This window comes from Canis lupus, chromosome 34 (genome assembly GCF_003254725.2).
Source record: "Canis lupus dingo isolate Sandy chromosome 34, ASM325472v2, whole genome shotgun sequence".
In the NCBI taxonomy this organism is placed as follows: Eukaryota; Metazoa; Chordata; class Mammalia; order Carnivora; family Canidae; genus Canis; species Canis lupus.
This window is the reverse complement of record NC_064276.1, coordinates 4,247,131-4,271,112: the sequence shown is the minus strand read 5'-3', so window position 1 is coordinate 4,271,112 and position 23,982 is coordinate 4,247,131. Positions and strand designations below refer to the sequence as shown.

General features: G+C 43.7%; 1 protein-coding gene across 10 annotated transcripts in view; it reads right to left on the bottom strand.

Annotated features, from left to right (window-relative positions):
- Positions 1 to 2,432: 2,432 nt before the first annotated feature.
- The window catches only part of ATPSCKMT (ATP synthase c subunit lysine N-methyltransferase), a 251,901-nt gene continuing 230,351 nt past the window's right edge, over positions 2,433 to 23,982 (bottom strand). For 6 of the 10 annotated variants that reach the window (XR_007408283.1, XR_007408279.1, XR_007408282.1 and 3 more), the window contains 5 exons: positions 21,018 to 21,132; positions 20,383 to 20,615; positions 18,187 to 18,430; positions 13,545 to 13,660; positions 2,433 to 3,157 (listed from right to left, as the gene is read on the bottom strand). The gene's annotated coding sequence lies outside the window, so the exon portion shown is untranslated. The remainder of the gene's footprint in view (positions 3,158 to 13,544; positions 13,661 to 18,186; positions 18,431 to 20,382; positions 20,616 to 21,017; positions 21,133 to 23,982) is intronic. The other 4 variants (XR_007408276.1, XR_007408277.1, XR_007408280.1 and 1 more) reach the window with 4 other exon arrangements.

The window sequence follows — 23,982 nt, the reverse complement described above, 5'->3', positions numbered from 1 at the left end:
ACAGTTAACAAACAAAGAGAAATGACAGCTTAAATTTGAATTTGGAGAGCACCTTGCAAATTGTTTGCACAGATGTGACATTATTTACATGATTATTTCATGCTTCTCAGCACAAAAAGGAAATAAAACTTGTTAGGTGACATAATGGGACCATTAATTCTATTAATGGATTAACAGTTATTTCTAGAACCTTTCTGTTGCTTTATCATCTTGATATAATTGGCAATGTTGTGACATCCGAATACCATCACCTCCTGCAAAAGGCAAGTCAGAAGGAGAACAAGTTGGCTGCCCTGCCTCGAAAAACAACATCTACTAATGTCAAAAACGTTTGAGGCACTTAGGTGCATTTACGGTTCCCTCTGAAACAACACGGGTTTGAACTTATCAGGTCCACTCGGAAGTGGCTTTTTTCTGATAACTACAGAACAGGACAATAAATGTATTTTCTCTTTCTTATGATTTCCTCTCTCTTTTTTTAAGATTTACTATTTATTCATTTATTTACCTGAGAGAGAGAACATGAGCAGGGGGGAAAGACGGAGGGAGAAGCAGACTCCCCATGAGTGGGGAGCCCAACGCAGGGTTCCATCCCATGGCCCTGAGATCATGACCTGAGCTGAAAGCAGAGGCTTGACCGACTGAGCCACCCAGGCGCCCCTCTTCCTTATGATTTTTCTCAATAATATTTGCTTTTCTCTAGCTTACTTTATTATAAGGACACAGTATACAATACACAGAATATGCAACAATGTGTTGGGCGGTTGCTCGCGTCACGGGCAAGGCTTCCGGCCAACAGCAGGCTGTCGGGAGTTAAGTGTGGAGAGAGTCCCAGGTCCCGCGTGGACTTTCCGCTGCAGGGGTGGGGCGTGCACTGTGCTAGGGCAGGTGCATCGCGGAGAGCGTCCGGCCGAGGTGTTGGGGGACCGACCGTTCAGGACCGCCCAGCCTCCCGCTCGCTCACTGCGGGGACAGAATGAAGAGCTTCGTGTACGATACTCATTTCAGAAGCACCAAAGAAACACGCGTCTAGCAGCCGCCGAACCACTAAGCTTCTTTACCGTGACGTTGCTACTGCTGCTCAGGCTGCGCGGTCCGCTCCGCGCGGTGGCCCCGGCGCTCGGGAGGCGCGGAGTGAGCGCCCGCACCGGGGGAGCCCGGCCTGCAGGGCGGCGAGGAACTCTCTCCCGTCTGCGCTCACACCGCATCACTTCCCGCCATTCCTGTGGGGCAGCGTGGACAGCGGCGCCAGCCTCACCCTCCACCCCCGAAAGTATTCCGCGTTGCCCACGGGTAAATAGAGCTGCGGCTGCCCCGCCCCGCCCCGCCCCGCCCCGCCCCTCCCCTCCCCGCCCCGCCCCTCCCCGCTGCCCCGCCCGCCCCTCCCCGCCCCGGGCCCGGAGCAGCCCCCGCACTCGGGCGCCCGGTCTGCGCCGCCCCCGCCCCGCCAGGTCCGCGGGTGCAGGTCCCTCCGCGGCGAGCTGCCTTCCGCTCCAGGCACGCTCCCTCAGCCGGGGCGGGCACTGTCCTCGTCACCCGCGGAGCTCGCGGGGGAAAGAAACTACTTCTTGGTCTTCCCGCCTGCGGAACGGCGTCTTTGGAACAGGACGCCCGCCGGCCCGCGCTCCTCGCCAGGCGCCCCGCCCACGAGCGCCAGCACCGGCTCTGGGGACAGGACCAAGTATGGACTTCACAAGTCGGAAGGATGGATTAAAAAAAAAAAAAAAAAAAAGGCGGGGGTGTTGTCCCATCTGAGCAGTGGGACCCGAGGGTCTGAGCTTTGTTCTGCTTCTGTACTCCGAAGGGGGCCTGGGGTGGCTCCTCCAGGAAGGAGGCTGCAGCCTGGTGAGCAGGGACGGCAGAAGCGGACGAAGGCAAGAAATGGACCCGGAGCAGACACGCAGAGTGGGCAGGGCTGCGCCACAGGAGGACAGGAAACTGGGTACGGGTGTGGGGCCGACGGGCAGAGTCCTTCGTGGCAGGCCGAGGGGTCTGTGTCATGCAGTGGTGGCAGACGGCAGACGGGCTCCTGTGCCAAATCTGGCCCACCACCTGTTTTTGTAAATCAGCTCTGATCGGATCGCAGCATCCCACCTGAGACCAAAGTGACCCAGGCAGTGGCCCAGGTAAACCTGTGTCTCTAGGAATGGAAGCTGCGTATCTGGGGGAAACTGAGTCACACAACAGCTCACAGCCAACCAGCCCCAGGGGCACCCTCTGTCTTCGCTCCGCTTGGCCCCATCCCAGTGCTCCTGCCGTGATGCCACGGGCACTGACAGCCCAGCTTCATCCTTCTCATCATTGTAACAAACCCTCTTCTTGCTGCCAAGACTGTCTTTGATCCCCAGTTTCTTGCCATCAGCTCAGAACACACTGAAAGTTCAGGAGGGTGGCTCTTCAAAATGATTGTAATAAAATCCAGTTTTAACCTCTTTCTCAAAACCATACTTTAATTTTGTTCAAATGGTCTGCTCTACATAAGAGATATAATAATCTCTGAACAAAACAGTTTTGAAAGGTAATCTTTCTGACACCCTATGCTTCCACATTAAGCTCTTGCTGCAGCTTATTGGAGAAGGAAACATGCATCAGTGCAAATCAGATTATGCGTGGCTGTAGATAAAGAAGAGAAATAACCAAAGGGAGGGACACCACAAGCTGAATGACTCATGAGCCCATCTAAGAACAAAATAAAGAGGTAAAGTCAGAAAACTCACAATTGAGAAATCTCTAAGGACTTGTACAGGCAAAGTGTACTACAGATTTATTTTTCCTTCTGGGCTTTGCTCTTTGGAAAACCCAAACTTGGTGATGCAGATGAGCAGATGTGTCCTGAGCATCCTCATCGACACCAGCCTTGGCCAGCCTGAGGCCATCGACAATTTGAAATGCAGGTCTGCTATGAGCTCTCGTTGGGCTTTAAATATGAGGTATTTGTGGTGAATTATGAAAGAACATTTTAATCACAATCTCTATAAAACATATTGATAATAAGAAAAATACCCAGCAGGGGATCCCTGGATGGCTCAGCGGTTTGGCGCCTCCCTTTGGCCCACGGCGCGATCCTGGGGTCCCGAGATCGAGTCCGGCGTCGGGTTCCCGGCATGGAGCCTGCTTCTCCAGCCTCCTGTGTCTCTGCCTCTCTCTCTCTCTGTGTCTATCATAAATAAGTAAATAAATAAATCTTTAAAAAAAAATACCCACCAAATTTCAGCTTAGATTTTAATTTATTTTATAAAGACACTCTAAAGTAATTACACATTTGGCAGGTTAATATTAAATTCAAATTTAAGAAGTAAGATTAGCTTTTATAATATAATGACCTACCAATTTCTCCTACTCACCATACGTTGATTTATAGGTGTTTGGGTCAGTCTGTGCATCTCAATACTGCCGCCTGGTGGTACCTTAGCTTAATTACCGGAACAGTGTTTTGACAAACAGTTGTTCTTTGAAAAATGAATCATCAGGTGATTACAAACACCACGATGTTTAGCAAGGTACCCCTGATGCCTTTGGTGGAAGGGTGGTGACCAAACACCTATCACTATCCTTCGAGAGAGCCTACTGTGAGCTTAGTGCTGAACTAAGAAATAAAATTACCACCTAGAAAATTTGGCTTTATTAATACACAAGTTTGAACTAATCAAACCACGTTATTAAACAGCTTTGACAAAAAGAAAGATGTGGTATAATCAGGTGCTGTTAATTCAACCTACACAGCTTTTCCTTAGCTAGAATGACAATAATAATAGTCTTTTTTGACAGCTTGATATTCAGCATGGACCACACCCACTTGAGTTCTCCGAAATTGATTTTAAGGAACTGATTGGCCCATTATCCCCAGTGATTCCTGAATTTTTCCACCCTGACAATTTTGGTCATGCAAAGCCTCCAGAATGCTTCATTCCAAATATCTGACCCAAATCCATTTTGTGTACTTCAAGATCTGATTCAAGTCCCATGTTCATAATATCTTCTTTCACTCTCAAACCTAATGTGAGTTTTCCTTCTATCTATAAGGTTGGCAGAAATGAAACAGCCCATTCTACAGTACTCACCTCTACCTCTTTATGCTTACATCATATTACATCATTTACTCCTTCACTCACCTATCACAAGCTGTGGTTACTTCTCCGAGCTCTGTGTTTACATGTTTACCTTGTGTCTCTCCCCATAGAATGGACACCTCTTGAGGGCAAAGACCTAACTGCTCTGCTACTACTGCAAATCTCCTTGCACAGAGTCTAGCATATGGTAGATGCTGAATAAATATTTGCCAAATAAATAAACATTTAGTGTTGCTGAAGGTATTACAGTCAGTCCTATGCTTGCTGGTGAGATTGTACAGATTATAGGGAGCACAACTTAGCAATATGAATAAAACTTCAGTATGCAAATATAGTAGTGAAATGTAAGACACAACCCAAGTGTTTGTCAAGAGAATGTAAATAAATGGTGTATATCAAACAATAATATCCTATGCAGCCATCAAAAATGATGATGTTCATCTATATTTACTGACATGAAGAAATGTCCATGCCATATATTTAAACAAAAACAAAACAACCCCCCCCCCCAAAAAAAAAAACCCAGGATTCACAACATGTGTAATGGTTAACTCTATGTATGTGTCAATTTAACTGGGCCACAGGGTGCCTGAATATTTGGTCAAATCTTATTTTGCATGTTTCTGAGTCTGTGAGAGTGTTTTTTGTTGTTTTATTTTATTTCAGATGAGAATAACATTTAAATCAATAGACCTAATAAAGCCAATTGCCCTCCCTAACGTGGGTGAGCCTATTCAATCAGCTGAACACCTGATTAGCACAAAAAGGCTGAACTTCCCCTGGTAAGTGAAAATCCTTCCCACATGACTGCCTTCAAACTAAGACATTGACTTTTTTCCTGCCTTCTCACTCAAATTGAAACATCAGCGCTCCCTGATTTTGAGCTACTGGCCCTCCTGATTCTCAAGCCTTCAGACTCACACTAGAACTAAACCATCAGCTCTCCTGGGTCTCCAGCTTGCCAACTCATCCTGTAGATCTTAAGACCTGCCAAACTCCATAACTGCATGAGATAATTCCTTATAATAAATCTCATTCTATGTATCTTTCTATATGGATGTATCTATAGCTAAATCTCTCTATACAGACAGAGATGGATATAGATAGATCCTACTGGCTCTGTTTCTCCAACCAACCTTGACTAATACAGAATATATAATAGAATCTCACTTCTGTTAAAATATTATAACTAGGTAGATTTAGTTGCAATGGGTTGATTGCGGTGTCTCAATTTGTGCATGCCTCCCTGTTTCCATGCTCTTCCAGAATCCTTCTCACGCTGGCTCTAGGTATGCCTAGCCATTTAACTTGATTTTTACCAGTGAAACAATAGCAGATATGATAGAAGCAAAGACTGGAGACATATTTGCATGTTGGAGTTTGTCTTTCTGCTGCTTCTGAAACCTGAGGCTGCTGTGTGATCCTGCCCAAGGGAGGCTGTTGGAGTAAGGAGAATCCAGTGAAGACAGGCCCCAGATGTCCTACCGTAGCTGGTCAAGGTCAACCCACCAGCTGATGCTGATATCATGTGAGGCTTGACTGTGCCAGAACTGCCCAACTGAACCCAGTACATATTGCAAACCTGAAGAATCATGAGCTAAATAAATGCTTGCTATTTCAAGCTGCTAAGTTTTGGGATGTTTTCTTACAAAGCAAACAATAACTAATAAATTACAATGGCACAAAAAATCTAGAAGTCTATATTCTAAATTGTCAATAGCAGTAATTTCTACAGAGATTATAGATGACTTTTACCTTTATATCCTGTTTATGAGGATGTATTATGTCTATGAGCATAGAAAAAATTTTAAAAACATTTTGAAAATCTTGAAAAATTTCATTTTGAAAAATTAATTCTTTAAATTGAGCTCTCTCTTGGGGCACCTGGGTGGCTCAGTGGTTGAACATCTGCCTTTGGCTCAGGGCATGATCCCGGGATCCTGAAATCGAGTCCTGCATCAGTCCTTCTTCTCCTTCTGCCCATGTTTTTGCCTCTCTCTCAAATAAATAAATAAAATATTTTTTAATTAAATAAATAAATAAATTGAGCTCTCTTTTCTCAGATTTCCTGCAGTAATTACTGTTAGCACAACTAATACTCCAACTTGTTATAAAGTGTTTTGATATCTTGAACTGATCTTTAAGCGTTTCACTGTTATTTGACAATGGAAGTAGAATATGGAGTTGTATGTATGTAAGTGTGCTTGGATCTTCCATAGGTATCAAATCTTTAACGGGCTTATAACATGGGATCATAAATGATTTGATTTACTTTGATTTTAAATCACTATTTTATATTAACAAGTAAGGCAGAGTAAGGAATGGAATAGCTTCAAGAAAAAGAGAGTCCCTGGCAACGTCTATGTTTGAAATTAATAACTTGTCTGAAAAGCCAATACCCATGTGTTTGGTGCCACTTGCATCTCCCTATGCCCTGTGCTAACAGCAGAGGTTGCTTTGGTTACACCATGATTCCACACATCAACTTCCAATTTTGAGCTTAACTCAGATTGATTTAAACAACATATATATACAAACCAGTAAATTAAACAAGTCATGAACATTTAGAACACAAATTTAAAGTTTGGTTGCAGGGGTAATCTGGAAAGAGAATAGTTTTTAAAGACGGTACAATAAATAACATGGAAAAAACCAGGTTAACCAAGAGTTCAAACATAAAACAGATCATCCTCAACTAACTTTCTGGAATTTCATTTTTAGATAATATGGCCAACAGGCCAAAAATTATCCACCTTCAACCAAGTTAATAAAGAAATATATAGAAAGCAGGCATCATGCAGTTTTCTTCAATTTTCCCAAAAGACTCCTTGTTCACTTCTAAGAGCGAGATGATACAGAACAAAATAGTAGATGATACAAAGGAGGTAAGTGGTAGATTAGAAACTGAAGTAAGACGGCCACTGCCTGCAGCTGCCAGGGCCACCGGGCTATCTTGCGGAGTGCGCTCATGTACCGTAAAGCTAAGCCTTGTTGTGGCTCCAACAAGGACTTGAACCCTGGGGTTCTAAAATCTGCCGGCAGCACTAACATGGGAGTTGGGAAGAACGAGGAGCTGTGTGACCAGGTTTCAAAGAATTTGAATCATTTAAGTAATTGGGCCAGCAGATGGCAAATGCAGTTCATTTTGCAAGACTGAAATAATTAGTCTGGAAGAGAGAAGCTAATCTAGTAATAATGATCTTCCATTTATGTAGTGTTATTTTTTACAAAGCACCTTTCACCATAAGGCTCCCACAATGCCTCGGTGAAGATTGTGCGTGGTCTGCTAAGATGCTAGCAGCAGCGGCGGAAGAAGCACCGAGGAAGGAGTGTAATCTGCTCAACTGTGGCCCCAGATGAGGAAGAGGTGACACTCAAGGGAGAAGAAGGAAAACCCCAAGGTGAAACACCAAATAGAGATATCTTTCAGACACTCATCTGAGAGAGTTCAACCAGCAGAATATTTGCTGGGTTCTGCATGATGACTCATGAAAGATTAGGGTATTATTTCCTTGGGATAAGATTTAAAGCATGTATATACCAGATTTCAAAGTTTTTGTCTAAATAATGGTTTAAAGAGATTAGCTTTATCTTATTAAAATGATGAACACACACACACAACTCTTCAATTGGCCAAATGAAACTTTTCAGTTTTGAGAATAATTCCCAAGGTTGAACAGGTGAGTCAGTGAGAAGAGGTCCCAGGGAGAATGGAGAGAACATTGTTCTTTAAACCCCTCCTTTAGAAGAAAACTTCCCTTCTTTCTTCCCCACCCCCTCACCACACCCCTACCCCTACTGCCTCCCCTGCTCCCATCCTTATGTCAGTCAATAGAGGATGTTGGATGCAATTAGAGTGAGGCACACCTAGATTTTCATGCACTAAGAACCAGTTCTCTGGGGCACCTGAGTGGCTCAGTGGCTGAGCGTCCACCTTCAGCTCAGATAGTGATCTCAGGGTCCTGGGATCGAGTCCCACATCAGGGTTCCTGTGGGGAACCTGCCTCTCTCTGTGTGTGTCTCTCATGAATAAATAAAATATTTTAAAAGAAGAACCAGTTCTGTAGTCCTGCTCATCACCCCTTCACCTCAAGTAAGCAAACACAAGCCTCTGGAATATTTTGAGGACCTGGATTTTCTACCTGCCTAAAACACACTGACATCACCTACTACAGATCAAGTATGGCTTAGTGTGAGTCGGGAGCAAACAGCCTGCTTACATGGGATGTCAAGTAATCAAAAGCCCAGAGAACAGGGACTATGGAACTTGCCTTCCTTGGCTTTAGAGACACCTGAGTTACAAATCCCCAATGCTCAGCGGTTAAAAATACAGTGTCTCTTATTGTATAACCAGGGCAATTATTTACACTAATCATCTCTCCCAGGGGTAGATGGGAGAGCATCCAACTGAGTCTACAAGTCAGATTGCTATTAGGATGAGGGAATAACTGGATCTCCAGAAGCATGGGGGGAGGTACAAGTATTGGGGTTTGAGGGCTATGATTGTTGCTTCCATCTACCTGGGGGCCATCCTATTACTAGAGAGTCAGATCCAAGTCAGACCTCAGCCCACCTCACAGTGAAGTTACCCTGAAAAGATCATGAACTGTTAGTATTAGACTGGAAGCAATCTTGGTCTGTCTCATGCAGATTCCAGGCCTTCATACTTTTAACTTCCCCCAAGCCCTTTTTCAACCACAGTCAGCCGTTATTACCAATGATTCCCGACATCATATTTCAAGGGGGACATTGACAAATGGGAGGTTGGTCAGTGGGGTGCCATGTTCGTTGAGCCCTCTGGAACCAGATGACTTAAAGAGAAATTCACAGAATTGGGGATATTTGTTTTTAAACTGGGGAACTTAAAGTGTTTTAAAGTGTGATCATGCATAAGAGAGATTCAACTTAATCTATTTATATAACCTGGAGCGTAGCTGCCCAGAAAAAAATATAATGTAAAGCACATGTACAATAAAAAAAAAAAAAAACCAATGGTGAAATTAACTTTCTTACTGAGAATATTATGTTAGTTTCAGGTTAAAAACATAATGATTTGGTATTCATATATATTGTGAAATGACCATCACAGTAAATCTTAACATCCATCACCACACATAGTTACAATTGTTTTTCTTATGATAAGAATTTACAAGACGTACTCAATTAGCAAATTCCAAATATGCAACACAGTATTATTAACTAGTCACCATAGTGCACATTATATCCCATGACTTACTCATTTTATAACTAGAAGGTTGTATTAAAATTAATTTTAATTATGTATTTTATCAACCCAATATCCAAAATGTCATGACAACATGTAATCAATATTTTTTAAAAACTGAGTATTGAGAAATTCAATATTTTTTTCTTATTACGTCTTTGAAATCTGTGTATTTGACACAATTCAGATCAGCCACATATGGCCAGTGGCTGGCATATTGATCAGAGCAGTTCCAGAATATAAATGGGGCCATCATGTCCAAGAAAGAGATATCAGAAGGTCTGTCATCAGGGGCACCTGGGTGGCTCAGTTGAGTGTCTAACTTTGGCTCAGTTCATGATCTCAGGGCCCTGGGATAGAGCTTTGCGTTGGGCTTCTTGCTCAGTGAAAAGTCTGCTTGTCCTTCTGCCCCCCCCCCCCATTTGCACTCTCTCACACTCTCTCTCAAATAAATAAATCTTCAAAAAAAAAAAAGAAAGAAAAGGAAGAAGAAGAAGGTCTGTCTTCAAAGCCTAGTGTAACCTGAGGCTCTTCCTTCCCTAAATGACTATGAGTCATAATGTTTGTGGCTGATGGTAATTTCTCAACTGGAAAAATATTTCTTGACAGCTCTTGTCTCTTTTCAACTAATGCTAACAAAGAACGACCTACTCCCAGATCCTTCTCTCCTTATCATAAGCCATACTTTCTCTCCTTCTTGTGGCCTGCATCTCCTCCTCTGCCCTGCCATCTTCCCTGTCCCTCTCACATTTTGAATAGGCACAGCACCTCCAGGCATATCTGACACCTAGTTCTCACTACTGAACACCTACCTATAAGCTGAATCATGATAGCACATTGCTGCAAAGCACAGGCAGTTTTATAACATCACTCAACAGCTGCAAGCAAAGCAGTGCAAGCAGGGACGTTCTCATTGCTATAGTGTTTCAGTAACACAGCCATGTCCTTTGAGTTTCTTGTCTGTCTTACAGTTTTTGTTATTGTTGTTTTAACAAACACAGCAACAAAAACTATGGTGAAAAACATACCCTCTAAGGCCTGCTTATCATTGTTTAATTACTGGCCTAAAAAGTTTTCTGAGCATAAATTTTATGCCAGAAAAGCCTCAGAGGATGTTATCCAAGGTGTACTCTACCAGAAGAAATCCAAACCTGGCAAAAATCAGCATCCATGGCTGTTGCCAGTATCACGGAGAATGTTGGGAAGTGCAGACATTTGGCTTGTAGCTCCTTCATAGGTCCTTTTACACATGGTTGTTTTATGTTTATTCTATAACAAGAAGCTAATAAATGGACACTCTTACTCCTTCCCTTCTCAACTGACACCAGAAGAGTAGCCTCTGGTTCTCCCCAGAGCATCCTCATCGTTCTTGGCATGAGATGATGCCAGCAAGTAAAGTTGCTAAGTGTTGCTTTTAGAAAGAAAATGAGATGCATGTGTTAGATCTCAGCATGACTTAAGGGAAATGCCACGTTCAGTATTTTTTAAATATTCTCACCATAGGGACAGGAGGAGGGGAAAGTGTCAGAATAATCTATGAATCCAAATGCTTTTTAATTGTGGTTTGACTGTAGTTCTCATTTGCGGGTATCATTAACTCCTGCACACTAAGAAAGAATGCACCCATTAGCAGGTATGACCCCTACCAGCAGTCTCCACAGGCATGAGGAGCAAGGACTGAGGAGTACAGATTCTTCTAAGACATTATTTAACGTTCTCCTCAACTGTCCACACCGCACATTGATTTTCTGTCACAGCTCTATGTCTGGAGGGCTGGTACTCACCATTGATCCACAGAGAGCATTTTTAGTGCATCAAAGAGGTACAGAAGGTGAGCCTCCAAGGGAAAGACAGGAACCATGCTTTTAGGGCGGGACACAGCTCAGCAGTGTAAAAGTCACATCAAATATTAAGCTGAGCTTGAGATTTTTTTTAATGTTCTGAAATCTGTTGACATATGAGATTCAATGGGACACACAAAAGGAAAGGATTATTACTTTTCTAATGGAAAAACTCCCCCTGATGGAATGGAAGCAAGCTGCAGGAACTGATAAATTGAATTCTGCATTTATCTTTTCTCGGGGAGGACTGTAACGTTGTAAATCACAAGTGTCTAAGTTGAGAAATTCAATCAGTCAAGATGCTATGTTAATAAGTCAAGGTCAGGAGTCACTCGAAGGACAAGCTGGTTACCTTTGCTCTATCATCAAGAGTTGTCCTGGGAACTCTAATGATGGAGTCTGTGCAGTTCTCAGAACAGAGGATAGCTGACTTCATGAAATTTATGACAGCAAAGGGGAAAACTTCTCTGGAGACTGAGCCGCCCACCTCCCAGGCTGAAATGCCAAAGCCCACAGAAATCCTACACACTCCAAAAAGTTAGACCCAGGCTTACTCTATGAGTCAGATCAGGCTACTATAATACAGTTCCACAAACCAGGTGGTTTAAGTAACAGAAATTTATTTGTCACCATTCTGGAGGCTAGAAGATCAGGGTGCCAGCGTGGGCAGGCTCTGGTAAGAGATCCATTCCTGGCATGGAGATATTTGTTCACTGTGTGTTCACCTGACCTTCCCTTGGTGCATGCATGGGCAGAGAGAGCTCTCTGATGCCTCTCATCTTCTTAGAAAACCACCAATCTGGGCAGCCCCGGTGGCTCAGCGGTTTAGCGCCACCTTCAGCCCAGGGTGTGATTCTGGAGACCCAAGATCAGGTCTCATGTCAGGCTCCCTGCATGGAGCCTGCTTCTCCCTCTGCCTGTGTCTCTGCCTCTCTCTCTGTGTGTCTCTCATGAATAAATAAAAAATCCTTTTAAAAAATAAAATAAAATAAAATAAAACCATTAATCTGATCAGACTAAGACCCTACCCTTTGACTTCATTTATCTTTAATTTCCTCCCAAAGACCCTGTCTCTAAATGCAATCACACTGGGAATTAGGGCTTCAACATATGAATTGGTGGTAGGGGAGGGGATGGGGAAACACAACTCAGTCCATAGCTCTTACTTTCTTTATACAGACTTCTTTCACTTCCCGAATAGACACAGTTCACTTTTAAAAAAAAAGAAAGAAAGAAAAAAGAAAGAGGCTATCTTTTCTTCTTTGAGCCAGACAATTTAGACACATTTTTCTGGACACTATTAGAGTTAAACATATACATGAGTAATGAAAAGATAATTCACTTACACCTAAGTGGATAACTAACTCAACTCATGAAGGCTATGAAGACAAAAAGCAAGATCAAAAGAAAACCATTATGAATCTGCAAATTTGAGTTTTCAATATGACTGGTATAGTTCCTGGTACTAAATAGACCCTCAATGCTGAACAAATGAATATTTTCCAATAACGGAAGGAGACCAATACAAATTAAAATCAAAGCCAGAAATGGCCTCATTCATCAATGCTTATTCAAGACTAAAGGTGACCTAAAATGACTTTTCTTCTAAAATCAGTATTTCAAAATATAAGACTGTAGCATTTCAAACACAGATAATTACATTTCTTATCAAATGCACTGGTTCCTGTAAAATAATTCAGTATAATATATATCCAGTTTAATTAAAATTTATAAGTGATTGTGGACCAAACCAAGTGTATCTTAATTAAATCTGAACATGGCTCACAGATGTTAAGGTTGACCCCAATTTTAATAAAGGAGAAGGAAATACAATCATTAGAGGCTTGGCTGACTAATTTTGATCAGGTGGAAAACAAGATGAATGGGAGCCCAAGACAGTCCCTTCTACTTTAGGCTGGAAAGTAAATGACCCACCGGCTGGAACATACAAAAAGATAGGGCCACCTGCCCAGCCAGCCCCTGAAATGGAAGTAGGGAGCTAATGGATGAAGACCCAAGTCAATCATCAAGTAACCAACTTACATGTGGTAAGGGAAGAGGGGGACCTACTCTGACAGCTTACATGTCTTGGAAATCCCAGTCAGCTCTGCCACTGTTCAAACTAATCAGAAATGAAGACAGGACAGTCTTAGCAAAGCCAGTGCTGAAGACTGAGGGCCAACATGAATAAGGTTACCAGATAAAAGAGTGCCCAGTGTGCTTAGAATCTCAGATGAACAACAGTAATTCTTTGCATACTTATAGTACGTCCCATGCAATAGACATCCTGCATTTTTTCCCCTAAATTTGGCAACCCTCTGCATGAACCATCTGAGAGCTGTAACAAAAGGCTTGCCAGGGAGTTTGCTGTAATTCCAATGTAAACCACAATTGTCGTTGAACAATCACCTGAATCGCACTTGTAGGGGGTGAGGAGAGAAAACCTATGTTTTAACATTCTTGTCTTTCCAATCTGTGGTCAGGAGCTCTTCTTTTTAATGTATCTTCCTCAGAACAGATCAGACCTGGAGGAACATGACAGTCAGAGGGAACTACGCTGGTCAGAAAATCAATCTAGAAGCATTTATTTCAGGTCTCTTTTGTAAATAAACCTGTGGTATTGCTCACATCTGAAACTAAGCCAGATGGTCCCTGTGTACTCCAGGAGAGACCCTGGGCAGATAGAGAAACTGAGGCCCTATATGGAGAAGTTAAGTGGTCTTCCCAAGGTTTGAGTGGCTCAAACCTTACTGGCAGAGCTAAGAGTAGTGTTCAACTACTATAAATTATCCTTCCACAAGTTTTTCAATACATAATAGTTTATAAATGTTACTGCCACTCTGAAAAAAATTAATCCCTTCCAATGTGGATGCTCAGGAAAGATTTATATAAGTTAAAACATATTCGTTTTGGGGCAGCCCGGGTGGCTCAGCAGTTTAGCATCGCCTTCAGCCCAGGGCCTGATCCTAGAGACCCGGGATTGAGTCCCACGTTGGGCTCCTTGCATGGAGCCTGCTTCTCCCTCTGCCTATGTCTCTGCCTCTCTCTCTGTGTGTCTCTCATGAATAAATAAAATCTTAAATAAAAATATTCGTTTATTCACTAGTTCATTCAACAATATTTATGCATTATCAACCCTGTGCCCAGCCTTGTTGTCGATGCTGAGCCCACAGAGGCAATGCCTGACAGGAAATAGACTGACCAGATGCTCCGCATACCCTTTCCTGCCTCTCCTGGGCACAACCAGGATACATTTCCCAGCCCACCTTGCAGCTATGTGGTCATGTGACTGAGTACTAACCAGGGGTGATGTTGGGTTTTTCCAGCCCAGGTCCATTGAAAACATTCTGTGTCAAATCCTCCATCTCTCTCCCTCCCCTGTCTGCCAAACAGAGGTAGATTCCCACAGCAAGTCCCAGCAGAGGAAGGAGGAGCCACAAAAGGTACCTGGAAGCCTTGCTTGTGCACCAAACACTTACATGGAACCCCAATTTGATAAAAAGTAAGTAATCCTCCATTGTGTGAGATCACAGAAATGTCAAAGTGATTTGTTACAACAGTTGGACTACCTCGATGCACTTGCCTTGGTGGGATTTACAAGGGAAATCGGGTCAGATCAATACACAAACAAGATGGATATGATTACAAATTAATTACAACCTGTGAGTGTTCTACAGAAACAACCAGAGTATAGCAATAAAGAATAATTGGATTGGAGGGGCTGCTTTGAACTTGGCCGGTAAAAAGCCAATTATATTAAGGTTGGCAAGGGGGACATTGGATGATCATGAGCATTCCTTCCATGGCAGGCCCTGGGATAAGCACTTGATCCACTTAAACTCATTTGCTTTCACAACAAGCCTACAAGGTGGGGATTATCAGTATCTCCATTTTACAGACGAAGACAAGGATGCTTGGGGCCAGCATATATTCTGATTGTTTGAAGCCTATGCTAGACCAGTTGTTGTCTTTTTAATGCTGGCCCTAGGCTAGGGAATGACTGGTAGGTGTAATTTCAGGTAGAGCAGTGGCTCTCACTTGGGGGTGATTCTGCCAATTAAGAGACCTCTGACAACATCTGGAGACATTTTTAATTGTCACAACTTGGCATGGGGGATGCTACTGACATCTACTTGGTAGAAGCCAGGGACACTCCCAAACACTATCACACATATGTCAGACCCCCACAACAAAGAATCATGTAGTCCCAAACATCAATAGTACTGAGGTTGAAAAGTCCTGGGAGAGAGGAAAGAATGTATACAATGTTCCTAGGGCGGGAGAGGCCCAGCACAGCTAGCAATGTTTTCATTAGACGGAGTAGAACAAGTCAGCAAGGTAGGCAGGGGTGCACAAGAAGACCCTTGTAAGTGATGGTGGGAGCTGGGATTTTACTTTAAATGTAAAAGGGAACAAAATAGGCACTGGCAATTGCTATAGAAAATAGAACAGAAAAGAGGTCAGAGTCATAAGGCTGCTGTGGTGGCCCAGGTGAGATTCAAGAAGGTTGGAATAAGGAATGATGGCACAGGTAGAGAAAAGCAAATGCACTGGAACTGTACTTTGGCACAGGATATGGCAGGATGTATGGATGGCTTGCATGGGGAGGAGGAGGAGGAAGCCTCAGTGGCTGGCTGGCTGGCTGGTGGGGGTGTCATTTACCGATTATGGAAAGGAAGGAAGACAGAAGGAGAAAGACATGGCAACTCTGAGATGCCTGGGAGCCAACAGACCAGCAGCATCAAGCCGATGGTCAGAGGTGGGGGTCTCAGGTTCATAGCACACATTCAGACTGGGGTTTTACACATGGGAGCCATGAGAACAAATCCAACCTCTCAGGGGGAGAGAGAGAGGAGGGAGGAAAGGTGATCCCAAAGGCCCTCAGATAGTTGTAGCTCGGGAGAAGCAGTGGAGTGAGCAATGTGAAAGAGGAAGAAAAGAGGCCGGGTCAGAAGAAATTCTGGAGCATGAGGTTCTGGAAGAGAGAGCATCTTCCAGAAGAATAGTTATCCTCTGTCCTGATTGGAATGTGGAGACCACTGGTGGCCTCCAAGAGAGCCAGTCAACAAAAAAGTGGGTAAAAACCAAATCGCAAGGGTCTGAAATTGGAAACAAATGGAGAGAGTATACGCATACAATTCTTACGAGGCTGAGGATTTCTGCTGTGGAGCAGAACAATACACCAGTAACTGGAGCAGGAGAGAGTCAAAGAAGACTTAAGTGGATCGGAAAAACCACGGCCTGTTGGCATGCTATGAAAAATGATCCAGCAGAGAGAAACTGATGACATAAGAAGGAGGGAAGGGAACATGCAGGAGTTAAATCCTTGACAAAATATTAGGAATGGGGGCCTCCAGACAGCAGAGGCCTGGGCATGGGGAAAGAAGAAGTGCTTCCAGGGCTTGGAGGTCTCCATATGTGATGGTGCTAAAGTAAATGTTTCCATCTCATTCCATTTTCATAGCTAACTAACACCTAACTAATGACCTGGTCGCGGAAGTGATGGGAAGGAAAAGGGGTTTGGAGCTTTAAGGAGAAAAATTGAGGCATGAAATAGCTATCCTAGAGAATGGAGCACAAATGTCCCAGCAGAGAGGTGGGGGGTGGATAGGTTTAGTGGGAAGACTCGGGAACTCTACAGAAGTTTGAAACCATGAATTTGAAGTGAATGGAATCAGCCAAATTGCCCAAAATTCTACAGAACCCCTGACCACTCCAATGCAGACATAGAGCAAGGGCTTCCTGTCCCCAAGACTGGAGTGTGATCAATATGGTGGCCTCTCCAGTGAAGAGCCAGATCTCTGGCCCCGGGACCCAGTCCCTCACTCCCTAGAGCACAGACATCTCTTTCTGCCCCCACCCTCTCTCGTCTCCAGTCCCCAAGCATGCACCTGCACAAAGCACTGAATCTCTATCCAGCAGGATGACAAGGCAATGTGGCTTTTTCCCCATTTCCCCCAGATCCCTTTTTTTAGTATAACCATTATAAATCTATACACAGGGACTCACTTGGCTTTTGATATAGCCAAAGCCATGTCATTGAATCTCAAACACTTTTTTCTCTTTCAAAAGGGCCAGTTCTTGCAAATCAATAGCCTTCAATCAGAAGACTATTTCTCTTCATAAATTCTAAAAGCTACCTAAGAAACTCGAGTAGTAAGATATGTGAGAGTTCACAGCCCATGGCTTTCACGAAAAAAGAATGTGGAAGTCCCCACTCCATGGAAGCCTGAGAGTAAGGAAAAGTAGGTGTGAAAAGCACAAAATGTGGGTGCCTGGAGGTATACTACACCGGTTAATAAATCAAAATATTTTCCATAACAGTAGTTGAATAACTACTGCAAAAATACCTCATATGCTTATAGAACAGTTGGTCCGAGTTGCGTACATATGTGCATGTGTGTATTTGCCTAGAGAACAGGAGGCATTGCCTTTGGAGAGTAGATAACCAGGCAGCAGATTCTGATTAATTTATGGATTACTGAATTATTCAAACATTCTGCCCTTGACATGTATTGTGATTATTGTTAGAAAGAAATAATAGATACACTTTTAAAAAAGAATGAACAATCAAAGTAAAATAAAATTATTAAAATAAGGCTTTTGCATGTATTGGCATTTTGAAATACACTTCTGTCACGGCCAAGAAGACCACTGCCAAGGCACCTGCCTGCAAGTGTAGAGGGTCAGGAACAAGCCAGGTCTTCACCTTCCTTCATATGGTCTCCAGGGGTCAGGGCATATGGCAGAAGGCACCTAGCATCTCTAGGTTGCTCTGGCACCCAGTCCAAGAGCTGATTCTCAAGGCTGTCGCCAGCCCAGGGCCTCTGCACCCTTTCCACCTCCATGCTCCAGTTCCAGAGGATGAGAGGCTTCCAGAAGCAAGACATTTTGAAAAGCTTACTGTACCCTCAGAGGCCTTGGTCGAGTCTCAGGGCTGGATCTGTTCTCAACCACACCCCCACGAGTCTGAGAACTGCCTGGTGTGGTAGCTAAAGAGTAGCCCCCCAGATGTCCATGTACCAGCCCTCAGACCATATGAATATGTTACCTTATACATCAAAAGAACACTGCAGATGTGAGGGCAGATCTTGAGGTGGAGAGATGATCCTGGGTTATCCAGGTGGGTCCAGACATGTGAACAGAGTGGACCCAGCCAAAGAATAAGCAGTCTTAGATGATGGAGGAGCCAAGGAACAGATTCTCCCCTGGAGCCTCCAGAAGGAATCCACCCTGTCGACATCTTGACTTTAGTCCGGTGAGACACATTTCAGTTTTCTGAAATCCCTGAAACTCTAACAGAATAAATATGTGCTGTTTTAAATCACTAAGTTTGTAGTAATTTGCTACAGCAGCCAAAGGGGAAAAGTCCGCCTGACTTAAAGCCAGAGGGAAGCCCCACCTCTCCGTGTCCTCTGTCCTGGTGGGGTAATGGCTAGAGTCTTCCCCAAGCTCCTGCCTGCTACAATGCTGCAGGGCTGCCCAGGGGTCATGGCCCTGGTCCTTCAAGCTGCCCAGTCAGCTCATGTGCCCGCAGGGTCTGCCTCAACAGAAGGGACTGAGCATGTCTTCCTTTTGATTTTACTCACTTCTGGGGCGGGATTCCAGGGCTGCAATCCTATCCTCATTATAAAGAAGTCAAGTGTTAAATTCTGTTGGTAACAAAAATTAGCAATTTGCAGCTACTATCTCCTCAATTGGAGGCAGTGACCAAAATTCAAAAGGCAGTTGCACAAAAAAGCATCATGGGAGCCTGGTGACCTTGGGCTTGGGTGTCACAGGCCTCAGTTCCACCCTGGCCTTCCTCATGACCCATCCATGTCGTGCTGGGCGCCCTTTAAATAGTGTGTTTCCAGCTTTTCATCTGTAGGATCGGGATTAATTATGCCTTCTCTCCAGGGATGCTACAAAACTTTAAACAAAGTGTGTGCTAATTTTCACACCATAACAGCCAGTGATTTGAGCACAGCCTGATAGATGAGGGCTGCAGACGCCTTTGAACCAGGTGAGAGAGTGGTACGGTCATCACACATCTCCTGACACCTAGCCAGGGGTGGAGCGAAGATGGAAAGGCGAGACCATCCTGGGCAAGAGAGAAGGTCCAGTCACTGGCTGGGTAGCTTACCTCCCCACTACACTCAGCTGCAACATTTTCTAAGTGTTTAGCTAAGAGAATATTTCTTAAAGTGAAATGCAGGTAGAAGCTCCATGGGTAAAACTGACCAATGTGCTGTTGTGTGGGTTGGTGGGAGGAACGGATCTCACCTGGCCAGTCCCCCCCTGGAGGCCCAACTCTCCGGAAAACCTTTGTAAGACTCAGGGGGGTTGAGCTACAAAACCACTGCTCCCATTTGTCCTCACGGATGTGAGAGTCAGTGGTCCCACCAAGTCCAGGATGTTTTTCCTGAAAACCAGGACCTTTCAGGTGAAAAAACAGAGGCCTAGAATTATTGTCTCATCGGGCCAATGTCAGACTAGTACTGGGACGTGAATTATGGCGCAAAGGGAACTACAAGCATCCTATAAATCCACCCCTTGTTTCACGCCCCCCTAACACCTGACTTGCAGTCCTGTGCTATTTATATTAAACCACACGGCCCCTCACACCTTCTCACACTACTGTACATTTTCTTCTCTTTGCATCCCTGATTCACCTCTTTAGAGGTTAGCCCTTCTGGCTCTGCTTCCCCCCTTCTGTCACACTCGGCTTCATACAGTCAGGCATGCCTAAGAAAATCTCTTCCTCCTGTGTGCCTTCCAGTCCATTGTCCACAATTGCAGGGTAGGAGAAACTAAATGATCATAAATCCCAAGTGCAGCACCATTTGTTAACTGAGGAAAGGCCAGAGAACAAGAAAAGGGAATCTGAAAAATAACACAATTTATAAAATGCTTGGGTTGCATACACAAGTAGCTTTTAGTAAGTGCGGGTTGTGAGTGGTGTTTGAATGGTTTCTGTGGTGCATCCTATCATCTTGTCATAGCTCCTATTGTTTCTATACCCTGGTGGCTCTGCTACCACTTAGCCCTTTGCTCGTTACACCTCTCCGCCCTGCCCTCCACCGCCACGAGAGTGACATGGCTCTTTCCCAGCAGCAGATAGACATTGAGGTGTGGAAGGGGATATTAAAGACAAAACACCCCCCAACTGAGAACGTTTGCCTGATACAGTTAGAAGAATAGCACAGGCATGTGGAAAGAGATGAAAACCAATCAACTGAGAGAAGCACAGGCTATTTATCCTGACCTTGCCAGAGCTAGGGAGTTGGCCATCCTCACTCGAGATTTGGCAGAGATGCAAAGACAGGCAGAGGAGCAAGAAAGCTTCAGAGTGGAAACTGGGGAGGCTTGGGTGTGCCCTGATTGGAGGTAGCTGGTTCGGGGGAGCTGGAGGCGAGCCGGGTAGCTGGAGGCGAGCTGGGTAGAAGCGGGCATCCTGTATGATCGGTCAAAGTAAACATGTGGCTTCTCCAGCTAGTCCTAAGTCAGAGTGAGAACAAAAATTAGGGAAGCTGTCAGTTATTAATCAAGTCCTGGCCATTTGGGGCTGACTATTATAGGATTGTTGCTTAGCTTCCTGGATTACTCCTAGAGATAGTGGTCTGACGTCCCACAAGTCTGACTTAACAGCAGGCTGGCTTCCTGGGCTGGTTATGGAGATAATGGGTTGGTTTCCTGAGTAAGTTGCTACAGGTTATGGGTCAGAGTTCTATTTTTATATATATGGTCTGGCCATTGTCCACCTGTATATTCAGTTCCCCAGGCAAGTAAACCAAGCAGCCACTATTGACTCTGTCCACATCCGTCCCCAGTGGACAGAAGAGTGCAATGAGTTGAATGATGGTGCCCCAAAAATTATATCTATGTTCTAATCCCCATTACCTGTGATGTGACCTCATTTGGAAAAGGGATCTTTGTAGGGATGATTAAGTTAAGGATCCAGAGAGCAGAACATCCTAGATTACCCAGGTGGTTTCTTCATTCAGTGACAGTGTCCCTAAAGGAGACAGAAGAGAAGACCAAGAGAGGAGGAAGAAGCTATTTGAGGACAGAGGCAGAGACTGGAAGGACATGGCCATAAGCCAAGGAACCTCTGGAGCTACCATAGTCTGGAAGAGGTGAAGAAGATCCTTCCCTAAAGCCAGCAGAAGGTATGACACCACTGACACCTTGACTTTGTATGTTTGGCCTCCAGAACTATGAGAGAATAAATTTATGTTGTTTTCAGCTACAAAGTTCATGGTAGTTTATTACGGCAGCCCTAACACAGGGGTTCCAGCATGCACGGGCATTATAATCCCCTTCTTCCAGGCCTGCTTTGCCTGAGGAGGAGACATAAGGAACAGGGTGCTTCCTATACTTGGTGCAAATAACCAAAATAGGCAGGAGAGAACTGAAAAATTCAAAATTGGGGTATTCCGAAGTAATTTTATATTTCATAACATGAAGATAAATATCCAGATTTATTTTGACTTCTTTCCAGATGTTTGGCTTGTCATAAATATAGACTTTCTTTGGTATGTGGTCAACAGTCCTTTGAGGGTAAATCTGTGGCTATTTCCTTAAACATGCACAGCAGCTAACACCATTATAGGTAGGTAATTAATAATAAATATAGAAGAGCTTGTCCACAGCATCAGGGTAATATGCAGGAGAGGGCCAGGCGTAACAGGCATAACAGTTCCTCATGCACTAACTGTAATTCATAGTTGCCAATTTAAGATTTGGCAAATTAGCGTCTTCATGCATTCCCCCACTCCATGGAACTACTCTCTCCCCTTTTCCTTATCTTGCCCTCTTCTACTTTGCATTCTGGTCATTTCTGAGTTAACCTTAGTATTTTAGAAGCAAAGAAAGGTATCTCTATTGCATTTATTTACAAATTAAAAGCTCCAACTGTTCAAATTCTATATTGATTACCACTTTTCCCAGTGCAATACCCTCATCATATTAATCCTTTGTCCTTCATTAACTCTAGTGGTGTCTTTATTTTCAAATAATAGAGTGTAGAGATGTGATTAACATGCATGACAGATGCTCTTGGGAATTCACAGCAGACCTCTCTCAACTCAGTATTCAGTGGCCACCACCGTGTGCCCACAAAAAATCACATAGGTCCCAGAACATACCCCCAGTCACCAGTAGTCAAATCCATGTTCACACAAAGGCAAACATTGTAGAGAATCCATTGACATATTTAAGTCCAAGTGACTCATGGGTTCAACTCTTGCAAGATGTTGTATTCCATTGCCTACGAGGTACTCCAAGGCAAGACCCTCCCCACTGGCTGTCAGTAAATCAGATCTCCTTGGCACTATGTTAGCATCTTCCTTTTCTCCTCTTTGCAGATGGAGAACAGAAGGAAGAAGAAAGGATTGATCCAAACATAAAGGGGTGTTCCCTTTCAACAGGCCTACTTTTATAAATGAAACCTAAGGACTCAATTGCCAACAAATGGACATGGAAAGTCTCTATACCCCAAAATCAAATGTCAGATGTGTGTCAAAAACCTTTAAAATGTGCATTTCCTAGAACTGCACTTCTAGAGATCAATCCTAGGGAAATATCAGAAAAGCGCAGAAGGACATATATCAAGGATATTAATTGTGGTGGTGTTTAGCAAAAAGAATAAAAACTGAGAGCAACCTAAAATGTCCAGCCATATGAGATCAGTAAATTATGATATAGCTTTATAATGGAAAACCATGGGAGCTATTAAAAATGAGGCTAAAGGAATATATCTATGGACATGGAAAATGCTTGTTACGTATTTTAAGTAGAAGTTTCCTTTAGCTTCCTATGTCTGCTCTAACAAATGACTGCAATCTTAGCAGTTTAAAACAACAAAGATAAATGTATTATCTTGCAGTTCTAGAGGCCAGAAGTTACAATGGGTCTCTCTGGGTTAAAATCAAGATATCACAGGCTATATTCTTTCTGGAAACTCCAGAAAAGTATTTCTTTTTCTTCTTCTTTCTTTCTTTCTTTCTTTCTTTCTTTCTTTCTTTCTTTCTTTCTTTCTTTCTTTCTTCTTTCTTTCTTTCTTTCTTTCTTTCTTCTTTCTTTCTTTCTTTTCTTTTTTTTTTTTTTTTTTTTTTGCCTTGCTTACCTTCTAGATGCCACCTGTATTCCTTGGCTCATGTTCCCTCCCTCCATCTTCAAAGCCATGCACGTGGCATCTTCAAATCTCTCTCTGACTTTGACCTCTGCTTCTGTCCTCACATATTCTCTGAATCTGGCCCTCCTGCCTCCCTCTTATGAAGATCCACGTGATTACATTGGACCCACCCGTATATTCTGGGATAATCTCCCATCTCAGAATCCTTAACTAAATCACATCTGCAAAGTTCCTTTTGTTGTTTAAGGTACTCCAAGGACTCAGACATGGACATCTTTGGGGAACCATAATTCTGCCTGCCATAAAAGATCATATTGCAAAGCAATAATGTATGTAGGTAGATGTGATTCCATTTCTCTGCTTTTTGACAAAAATTATATAAATGTTAGGCACTGAGAGACTTTAACAAGAGAATGATAGGAGATGTAGGGTTTACATACGTTCACATATGCAAACACAAACACTTGAGCACATGGCTTGGCTGTTGAAATGTGCATTCCCTACAGCCACCCACACCTGCCAATTCCCCGAAGCTCCTCTGATCTGACTTTCTGCCTCATGTGTGCGTTGCTTCTTTCCTGCTTCTTCTGTACCATCCCAGCAGCCCCGGGGTCAGGCAGTTGTTGTTGCCTACAGTAACACCTGAGAACTTTCATCAGGATCTCGTGGGACAGGCAGCTCTTTTCTGGGATCTTGTTATCTAGAGGCACAGGGCTGCTCTGCTCTCCT